The sequence below is a fragment of the Pongo abelii genome, chromosome 3 (assembly GCF_028885655.2).
Source record: "Pongo abelii isolate AG06213 chromosome 3, NHGRI_mPonAbe1-v2.0_pri, whole genome shotgun sequence".
Taxonomy (NCBI): domain Eukaryota; kingdom Metazoa; phylum Chordata; class Mammalia; order Primates; family Hominidae; genus Pongo; species Pongo abelii.
Window position 1 is genome coordinate 163,076,738 of NC_071988.2, and position 9,098 is coordinate 163,085,835.

Here is a 9,098-nt window from a genome sequence, read left to right on the forward strand (position 1 = left end):
TAAATATCCCAGATTGGTTCCTAGACCAGAAAGGAAAAATAAACACTTGGCAAAAATTCAGTGAAATCGGTAGATTGGATGGTATATTTTATCAATGGTGAATTCCTGACTTGGATATTTATATTGTAGTTTTGTAGAAGAATGTCTGTGGTTGGGGGGATATGTACATTGAAGAATTTAGCAGTGATGAGACATTCTTTCTGCAACTTTTAAATGGTTTGGAAAAAAAAATGATTATCTATGACATGTTGGTTTCCACTAGCTACACTTTCAGAGAATTTGAGCCCAATTCATGATATTTTTAATAAGTCAAAAGTTCACTTTTTGAGGGGACATTAATATGTTTCCAGCTTTGTGCTGATGATTTTCCGGCAACCCTGCTACTCTTTTTTCCAGTGGCACTTCTTGAAAACTGACAAATGGCATTTGGGGAGAGCAATGAGCGCTTGCTATACCACCCCCCAAATATATAATACTGTTGTAGATAAAAACATCTCTGTATTTCATTTCTTCATCTAACAATAATTATCGCGTACCTATTATGCATTGGTGTTACAGGCACTGGGCATCCAACCGAAACAAAACAGATAAGGTTCTTGCTCTCATGGAGTTTACGTTCTGGAGTTGCAAAAAAACACAGAAATTTCTAAAAAGCTTTAGATTATGTCAGATAATGACATCTGCTATGAAGAAAAAGGCAACAGAGTATAGAAGGGTAACCTATGTCACATAAGGTATTTTCTGTCAGGGTCAGCTGCTTTGTGAGGTGACTTTTGAACAGAATATTGAAAGAAATAAGGATTCTATGTGGCTCTTTGGGGGACTGGTTTTACCAGGAAAAGGGAACCATGAGTACAAGTACAATCTGAGGCAAGATTGTATTTGATATGCAGAAAACCAGCAAAGAAACCAGTAAGACCATTAAGGATGGAGATGAAAGTAGAAATTGAGTGAAGAAAATAAGATCAGAAAGATGGGGAGCAAATCATATGTGGCCTTGCAGTCAAAGGTGTGAACATTTTGCATTTTATTCTGAGTGAGAGGAGAAAGCTTTGGAGATTTTTGAGTGAGGAAGTATATGTGGTCTGATGTGTTTTAAAAGGTTTAGTCTGACTGTATCCGAGCAAGTAAAGCAATTAGGAACTCAACAGTAATTCAGGAAACAGAGAATAATGACCTGTGCCAGGAAGGTGGCAATGAGCATGGTGAGAAGTGATTCGATCCTGCATGTGTTTTGAAGGTGGGATAAACAGTGTTCTCTGATGCATTTGACATGTAGTATGGAAGAAGAGGAGCCAAGAAAGACACTACAGTTTGGAGCCTAAGTAACTGGCAGAATGGAGGAATAGTCATTTTCTGAGATGAAGATGTTTGCAAGAGAAGTTGATTGGGGTAAGAATCGAGAGTTTGGACGAGTTCTATTCAAGGTGCCTAGAGAGACATCCAAAATGGCAATTTCATGTAATTTGCTTCAGCATTGAGTCTTGGGGGGAAGATTACTGAATGAAAGCGCGTGAATAATTTTTAAGTTATCGACACATACAGAATCACCAAATTGCTTTTCCAAAGGTTTGCCTCACCAAGCAACAAAGTAAAGTGAGCTCCCTAAAATAGTTTTTGAAATATCCCCAGAAGACAGCTTAGTGGTGAGTCCTGGCCTGTGACGGACTTTCTCCACCAGCCGGGCAGCCCAGATAAGACAGAATTAGTAGGTTTCCAGAGGGCTCTTTGGTGTACGCAGGTCTTATTTCATAAGAGGTAGGGGCAGATTTGACTTAAATACATACAGCATATGTTTCTGGGAAACAACAGCAGCCACAGCAGAGAATGGCAGTGCCCATTTCTCTGAGTGTCAGCAAATTGAACTTTCTTTAAGAAACTCTCAACCTTGATGCTGCTTTTGCTTCTTGCCATTAATGTGCACAGTGTGTTCAAAGGGAATTCTACCTTAGACTTCTAAAAAATGAATCATAACATTTAAAAATACAATTCCTCCTACACATACATACTTTAATGGTTTAATTAAAATTTTATGTGGAGAAGATTCAACATACAGGGTTTGATCTGTATTATATTTTTCATTTTACATTAATTGATTGGTGGATTGCATTTTTAATGCAATCAAACAGGCATTTTTTGATGCCTGTTTAATTCTTCAGCATATGTCCTTTATTCACAATAGGCTCCTAGATAACTGTCCCCATCCTTGAAAAAAGGGAACACTCTTCAAAATATATTCCACATAACTGCAAATAGGGAAAAAAATCCTCAAAATATGATAGAGAATTCACATTATGTGTAAAGGCTGGCATTATTATTTTTTTAAATCAATTTCCTTGAAGTAACATACTGTGACATTTAGTTTCATATATCCTGTCCTAAAGATATTTCCTCTTCCCAGTCTTCCATGTTTGTTTGGAAGGGGAGGTACAGTGCTGTAGTGGTGGAGTTGGACATTTGGCACCAGGACATTTGGCGCCAGGCAATCCAGGATTAGAATCTCAGGTCTGCCACATGGGCAATTTTAACTGTGCTGAGCCACAATCTTCTCTTCAAAGTGGAGTGATTACATCTCCCAGGATTATTGGAAGATTCCAAAGGACATATGTTGGCCACATAGAAGAGTAAGAGATTTCAAGGAGGGGTCAGGACAAGAAGAGTAGGAGGGAACAGTCTAAAAAATTTAATATCCAAAAATATTTAAGGAAAGTCAATTTAGGCTGGGTGTGGTGACTCAAGTCTGTAATATCAGTTTTGGGAGGTGGAAGCAGGAGGATTGCTTGAGGTCAGGAGTTTAAGACCAGCCTTAGGCAACATAGGGAGACCCTGTCTCTACAAAAAGAAGACAAAGAAAAATTTAGTTGGGCATTGTGGCACAAGTGCCTGTAGTCTCAGCTGCTTGGGAGGCTGAAGCAGGAGGATCACTTGAGCACAGGAGTTCGAGGCTGTGGTGAGCCATGACCAATCGTGCCACTGTACTCCAGCCTGGATGATACAGCGAGACCCTGTCTCAAAAAAATAAAGTAGGGTATTCATTTATGTTTATATGGTTGCCATCTCTGTGTTAGCCCCTGTGCTGATGCTCAGAGGAATGGCAGGGCTCCTCCCATCAAGTTTAGAATCTAGTTTTAGAGACAGATGTAATCATCTAGGTGAATTGTGAAGGTGGAGTGTGGTCATTTTTAAAACACACATATAAGAATTCAGTGAGAGCAGTAATTCCACATAGAAATGAAAACATTTAGGGATGATTGAACCAGGTCGATTCTGCATCACAGTTAGCCCAGATAGCCTTACAAAGGAGTAGGCTTGCAGAGCTTGTTCAAGAAAGATGTCCTACTTATGACTATACTCTCAGCGTCTGCTGCAGTGTCTGGCCCATAGAAGGCATCAATAAATGTGTTGAATAATAAATAGTAATGAAGAGCTGCAGTTTTTGACCACTTAATGTATATGCAGGCACTATTTGTTCTAAGCACTTTATTAACTACATAGACTGTCTTAATTAATTCTCAGGATGATTTTATTAGGTCATTACACAAATGAAGAAACAAAAAGTTAAGAGTGGAGTAAGTTGCCTGAGGCCATGCAGGTAGCAAGTATAAGAGTGGGGGTTGTGTTGCTGGAAGTCTGACTCTAGGGTATGATTTTAAGGGCTATACTACCACATTGGTAGTCTTTTTGTCTTAGATATGAATATCTAAGACTCTGATTTGAACTTCACTTCTTTTTCCTGTGCATAATTTCTTTGTTCATCTCAGCTCTCAAGCCTTCACTTTATTTTTTGCTTTCGTAAGTTTTCTTAGCACTGGTGGTGGGGCGCGTTGCTTCTCTGAGGCCAGGTACTTGCTGTACAGGCAAGGTATATGAACTTTCAGAGTCCAGCAACCCCTGCAGCTTCTGCTACAAGTACTACAGATGGAAATGGAAGGTTTTGGAAAAGGTTTTTTAGAGAGTATGCATGAAACTAATAATATTCACTTCTTTGCTCTTTGTTCTCTTACTAACTTCTTAAATTTCAGAACAATAGGATACCTTGCTAAAAATATCTTTTTTTTTTTTTTTTTGCTCCTTTGATTTATCAAGTGACTTCTTTTTATTTCAGTCTTTGATACAATTTTGACATTTAATTTGGGCTTCTTTCCTTTTATCATAAACTCTTCCAAACAACTTTATGTCATAAAATGTTTTGGGAGACTAGATATGGAAAGTCAGCTTAGAAAAACTCATTTGAGACTTGAGCCAAAACCCACAGAAAACTCTCACCACAATACATCTGTTTCCTTTTTCTTCTTATTTTTTCACATAGTTGTTCATTTTTTTTTGTTGTTCTAAATCATTACTTTTCATTGAGTACATTTTAAAAACTATCTGCTTTTCTTTTTCTGCTCTTTGAAAGATCATCTTGTCCTTTTTCGCCAAAAAGCTGGAATGGGGGAGGTTGAACTACAAGCCAAGACATTCAGAGCACTGCGCACTGACTGAGCTGGACAGCTGTTAGACACTAGCATCTGTAAATTGTACCGTGTTAAAATTACCACAAAAGAGGGGAGAGAATCCAGGCCCTCTTCCTGCCCTTTCTATCTGGTTGTTTAGAAGGATGTTTTCATAAATACTTTCCCTTTTACGATGAGGCCCATTCCCACAGGGCTGGTAAACAGCAGTCTAGGACAATTGAGGGAGACAGCGTTAGCACTGCAAACACAGGTGTCAGAGTTTTAATCCCAGCTCTGTGCCTAATTTGCTATTTAGGTCAAGACTGCAGCATGACTAATCACTCATTTTGTCATGCTTTCCTATTGATACTAATTCCTAAATATCCACTGAGCCATAATCACACAGAGCCAGTCACAAGACTGCAGCATTAATGTATTTCCATTGACTAATTCTCTCACCACATAGTAAGGACACTGGGAAGGAACAGGGGACAGAAAATAGCATTTACTATTTCCCATAAGCCAGGTCCTGTGCTGGTTTTCATGTTTGTTATCTACACTGAATTAGTAGAGCAGTACCTTCTGTAAAGTTTCCCTTCTGTAAAATGAAGGTGTTGAAATTGATGATGTTTAAAGACCTCTCAAACTTACGTTCTGTGGACTTAGTGATTCTCTTAATGAGGTCATGTACAATTTTGTATTTCCATTTCTGTTACTGTTGCTGCTAGGCTTGACTCTGTTGGAGTCTACAAACGAATCTGGAGAAGGTACTTGGAAATTCTGGTTGAGGAATACCCTCAACCCTTGACACAAGAACAGGTTTCCTCTCTCTTTGAAAAAGTTTCCCTCTTTGAGCTTATTAAGAATAAGATTGTGAATGGCTCATGCCTGTAATCCCAGCACTTTGGCAGGCCAAGGCAGCAGATCACTTGAGGCCAGGATTTCGAGACCAGCCTGCCAAACGTGGCACATCCCTGTCTTTACTAAAAAATACAAAAATTATCTGGGCGTGGTGGCACACCCCTGTAATCTCAGCTACTGAGTGGCTGAGGCACCAGAATTGCTTGAACCCGGGAGGTGAAGGTTACAGGGAGGCAGAGGTTGTGGTGAGTCAATTGAGCCACTGCACTTCAGCCTGACCTGGGCAAAAGAGCAAGACTCTGTCTCAAATAATAATAAATAATAATAATATAATAAAAAAACTGTGAGAAAGATGACACCAGTGTGGCCCATCAGGTCATCCAGTTCCACCATGGAGAACATTGGGGTGACAAAAGTTAAGGACAATTCTCTCTCACATTCATATAATTATTTTTATATTAGCCAAGATGGCACCACTGAGCTGATCAGTTTTATTTTAGATTTATGATGTAAACTTCACATTGGCAGCTGTAGGAATGCTACTGTGTTTTTTAATGGGTTCCCTAGAATGTCTCCTTTGAATGTTTTACACCTTCCCTCCTGTCATGCCTTCCCCACACTTTAGTTTCTTACTCTTAGCTATGATATCACACCAGATTTTCTTTAGAAAAGGAAGCCTTTAGAATCAAACTCCCCATCTTCTCACCACCTGATCCTAAAACCTATTTTCTACTTTTACCCCAATGTATCATTTTCTGTTGTTTAAATGAAAAAGACACCCTCCAGCCTATCAAAGCCAACTCTCACTTTTTCTCAGACTCTTGTCCCCTCTGGCCTTCTCAGAAACTTAGTGCTTACCACGATCTCCTCCCTTTCCCACATCAGTAACCTCCCTGTTAACCGGAATATTCCTGTGAGCACACAGACAGGCTCTAGTATCACCTGAAAAGAATCTTTCCTGTTCTTCCAACTACAACTTCATTCCTTCTCCCTTTGTATAGCAAAACTTTTCAAAAACATTGGCTATAGTAGTTGTCACTCTCTTCTGTCCTTTACCCAGTATATTCTGGCTTCTGCCCAGGCCACTCACCGAAACTTCTGTGGTCACTGGTGACTGTTGCTTTGTCAAATTCAATGGAAACACTTCTTTCCTCACCTTATGTAACTTCTCAGCCGCATCTGATGTGGTTGACCACGGCCTCCTGTCTGACACACTCTGCTCTCTTGATTTCTTCAGTGCTACTCCTTGTACTCCTAGGAAAATGTTGGGGTTCCTTCAGGCTCTGACCTAAGGATTGCTGTGGTCTCTTTTCTTCATTTTATATTATGTAGGTGATCTACCTAGGTATCTCTCTTTTTTCTTTTTTTTTTTAGATGGAGTCTCTCTCTGCCACCCAGGCTGGAGTGCAGTGGCGCAATCTCGGCTCACTGCAACTTCCACCTCCCAGGTTCAAGCAATTCTCCTGCCTTGGCCTCCTGAGTAGCTGGGACTACAGGCGCACACAGCCATGCACAGCTAATTTTTTGTATTTTAGTAGATACGGGGTTTCACCGTGTTGCCCAGGCTGGTCGCGAACTCCTGAGCTCAGGCTATCCTCCCGCCTTGGCCTCCCAAAATGCTGGGATTACAGGCGTGAGCCACCGCGCCTGGTCAGGTATCTCATCTTTAAACTGATGATTCTTGAATTTATTTTCTTTGAGCCCCAGACTCGCTTATCCAGCTGCCTAATTTACTTATCTATATTGATGATTTATGAGTATCACACAATTATGTCAAATACTGAACTTTATTCTCATGCCAATCTTCATCAAACAGTAAATGGCAATGCCACCCACTCGAGCTAAGAGTTTTTTATTCCTTGCTTTCCCTCACTGCTCCCTGCCCTACGTCTAAACATCTAACCCATCATCAGCTCTGTTATGTTAATCCAATCTTCATAGTAAATCTCAAACCTGCTCTTCTCTCCATCTCCCCATGACCACCTTAGTTCAGTCCACCAGTCTTGCTTGTCACAGTGAATACAGTAGTCTTCTAACTGGACTAAGGGCTTCCGTGGTCCCAGAGTCTCCACACGGCAAGTCAGTGGACCTCTTAAAACGTAAATCCCCCACTTTAAGTGAGTCCATGCCTTTTGTGGTCTGCCCCTGCCTTTTCTTCAGTCTGGTACTTTCTTTCATGACCTCAGCCACACTGGTTTGTTTTTGTTTTGTTTTTTTCAGATCCTCACATGCAACAAGCTTTGGTTCCACTCTCTTCAGGGCTTTTGCACATGGCATTCCTTGTGTCTGGAATGCTCTTTCCCTCACCCTTCAAAGGACTAATGCCTCTTCCTTTATTTTAAATGGCACCTTCAAAGAGGTACTTTTCCTGATCACCCTCCCTAGAATAAATCTCCTTTCAACTATTATATTTCACTCCTCTTATTTTTTCTTATAGAGCTTTTAATAACAGCATGCAATTATTTTGCCTATATACCCTATTTACTTGCTTTTTATTCTCTCTGCCACTGAAATGGTATTTATTGAAATTAGGGTTCAGAACTTTATATTCAGTGCTTATCACGGTCTGGCTCATAATAAACCAAGTAGCAGAAGTTGCTGGGGAAAAAAAAAATTTTAGGGAGGGAAACACAAAAATCCCTATCATATTGGATGTAGGTAGTATTTACTGTATATCCAATATGGATTGGATGTAGGTATTATTTACTATATATCCAATATGGATTGGATGTGAATTCCAACCACTATTTGATTAAATAAGATTTTGTGATCTGTAATTTGATAAATTTGCTCAACAGTCATTATTCCAAAAACATAATCCTTATCCTCCTAGCATGTATCAGACTAAGCTTTCCAATCTTCTTGCCAGAAGCTATGCCACACTGATAAAGACCGTGTTTTGTTGAATTATTCTTTAATTGGCAATTGTCAAACTCTATTCACTTGCTTTGGAGTCTGGGCCTGAGTTACTCTTTGCTTCTGAGGATTCCAGTCCAGTTATGTGGGGAGATCGTGAATTCTATGTAGGAGAATTGCCTCGAAATCAGACTTTGTGGCTAATAAGCTCAATTTGCTCTTGATGTTTATTAATGTTTTTAGGAGCATGAATGCTCTTAGAGTCCAGAAACTTTAGGAACAAAAACGACTCCTCTCCTCAGTGAGGAAAGGTAAAGATGAGCTAATTATAAATATTCTTAATCAGAAGAAATGTAGGAAAAGAATCCTTACTTTGGAAAATATTTTCTATAGGGCTTCATGGTTCTTTCCTAGATACTAGACACAAGTGTTATGAAAGCAGGGACTTTAGTTATATTTCCTAAGTCTTAAATGGCCTAGAAGTAGATTCTCAATAAACATAGAAGGAAGGAAGGAAGGAAAGGCATGCTGATTAAATGAACCAAGATGCTCCAGTAACAAAAATTATGACATCAGCTAATAATTTAAATTTGATAATAAAATATTTATATCTATAGGACAGATAGCTTAGGCAAAAGAGTAACACATGGTCTGGACTTCATGTCTAGAAATTTCCCTGACATCTAGATTAAAATACAATCTTGGTCATTTAAGACATTTACCTCACATTTGCATTTCACTTATTCCAGAAAAAATGAGGATTAAAAAAAATTAATGGGTAATAACAGTAACACTTCAATTCCCAAACTAGTCAGTGTTTATAATTGGCTAAATAATTTCCTGAACTTAAGTGTGTTACATAAGTTTTTTAATGGCAAATAAGATGGTGTAGAATTTAAATAGTTACAAAATGTCTTCAAAGTGTCAAAGAAAATGAATGTTGAC